This window comes from Belonocnema kinseyi, chromosome 2 (assembly GCF_010883055.1).
Source record: "Belonocnema kinseyi isolate 2016_QV_RU_SX_M_011 chromosome 2, B_treatae_v1, whole genome shotgun sequence".
Taxonomy (NCBI): domain Eukaryota; kingdom Metazoa; phylum Arthropoda; class Insecta; order Hymenoptera; family Cynipidae; genus Belonocnema; species Belonocnema kinseyi.
In genome coordinates this window covers 46,139,866-46,142,364 of record NC_046658.1, presented here as the reverse complement: position 1 = coordinate 46,142,364, position 2,499 = coordinate 46,139,866, and positions in this window count along the sequence as shown.

Here is a 2,499-nt window from a genome sequence, read left to right as displayed (position 1 = left end):
GGCGCATACTTTGAATAAAATATTTGTTATCATTCTCTTGAAATAAATGTGTTTTTTTCTTGAAAAAATACCGGTTTCATATGTATACACCTGGTAATTATGATAATTTCGTTACTTATATGGCGTTCTATAATCCCGATATTTAGGTTTCTGTCAAAAATTCAATTAGTGTTCCAACTTGATTTAAACACCCGTCTATTTTCGAATTTTATGTTTCCTGTCGACAATTTTCAATAGGTCCCACTTTTAAATTTATCAAGGACCTCGAAATGAGTGCTCTCATCTTGACGTTTACGGGTATATGTGTCCTTTAATTATTGAATTCCCTTATATCTTACTTAATTTCCTGTCGCAACCTGATACCTTCAGCTTATTGATTAGAGTTAACAACTCCCACACGTGTTCCTCCATATAACCATCTTCAGATAGACGCAACTTAAGTACTCATTTGTATCATTGATTAGATTTGATAGCGGTGGTTCCTGGTGGTGAACTATAGGGTTCGTCCAGGCGGTTTTATTGCTTTCCGTGTCCTACAAGTGTACTAATTTATTATCCTCGATACGCTACCCGATATCAGCATGCGTCCGATCGTCTCTCTTGGTCCACGTTGAATCAACAGGAGTTAAGCGCAGGCTTCTTTATAACGTCCCACAAATATTTCTTTATACTCAGCAATTCCATTTTCAGGCTAAATATTGATTAGTTATCACTGTTAAATTTTTATACTACTGTACGCATAAAATCAACCGTTTTGTAGCCTTAATTCAGTTTCGTATGCTTTCACATTTTCCACACATATTCACTTCAATATGTTCCACACACTTTTTCGCAGAGTTTACATTGTTCCGCATGGCACTTTAGTTGTTCACTTTTTTTATGCCACTTTAGTTTACACACTGTTTCTCTTTCACTTTGTTCACTGTTCTTTACGAACTTTTTCTCTCACACACTAAACATTGGGTCCGAAACCTATTGGAAAAATGAGTAAACAATTGCCTCCGTTTAAGTGTTATGTATATTTATCTGTGCCCAAGAAAACGGTAGAATAATAATAGATTTGTAATCTAGTAATTAAAAATGTGCAAAATGAGTAGAAATTAATATTTAAAAATAGTAGAAAAAAGTGATATGTAAACTGTATAATAACTTCTTTAAATTGCTACCGATGAACTCCAACACTCTAGCCCCTTTATCTCCAGGGAGGTCTATACGAGGTACAGAAGATCTAGGATAATTGCTAAGGTGTATTGTCATCATCTTGCGCGTATGTCGGTTAAGTTGCTTGGATCTTCTTCTTCCCCGATATGAATGATATTTCCACATATGAGTTGAACGTCCTGATGTTCACGCAATGATGTAGTTTCTAGTCTTCCATTGTGGAGATGTGCGGAGGCACACTTGCCCAGTCTAAATCTCATGCCAATCGCTTTAGATTACCTATTTACCTACTCTAATAAAACATTTATTATTGAAAATAATTTATTATTACTATATGAGAGGGCAAGGCAATAACTGACCATAGCGTTGCGGTAATAGTACATTATTAAACGAGTGGGGAAACTAGGAGATTTGCGATAGTCCCCCACATGGTTATCATGTTTTTTCTTCACATAACGTAAAAGGGGAATGCGATTTCGGGGCCTGGCGCGAAACAGTTAATCGAAACAGTAATCGGTTCAACGATCCATTGGTGCAAAAATGAAACTATGGGCTTAAAGGTACTACTATGGTTCACATCCTGCTCCTTGACCCAATCGTTAGAAAGTCGATGTTGTTCCGGATAAGTAAAGTCCTGGTATTGTAATTAGAAGTATAATATTACCAAACTTTTCCGTCACTAGTATGGAAAAGTAAGTTTTATTACACGATCTCGTCATTGATTGTGAACTCTATAACTTTTACAGTTTCGCGCTAGTGTTCTTATGTTGGTCAAGTACTTTCTCAGTTGGCAGTGTCCAGTAATTATCAATACTACGACACTAATCTGCCTTCTTTCCATGTTACCTTTTAATATGTCGCATGCTCTTTCGAGAGCTATTTTACCAATGCAATGGCTCCTTTTGCGATGTGCGGACCTTCATAAGCCCGCTTACAAATTTCCTCTTGGCAAGCTTTAATAGCTTTTATTTCGGCCTGGAAAACTATTGGGAATGTGCTTAGTTCTGTTGTTATCTCAGCCCTAGGCTTTTCCCCATAGAACATCACTAAGCTTCCCACCTCAACATCACTAAGCTCACCCTCTACTAGAAGTCTGTACATTTCCGTTGCCGTAATCTTCCTTACAAAAAGGTCCAATGAAGTGATGTGTAGAATGACCTTAAGACCTGCTGTTGGTGTTGATTTTATTAGCACCAGTGATCACCAAGCAGGAAACCCTTTGGAGGGAATCGATCGAATCTGCAAGCCGAAGGAGTATATACAAAGCCTATATGCTTTAGTCCCCACGACCACCGTCCTACTATCTTTTAAAAATATTTAAAATAATTATTTCAATAC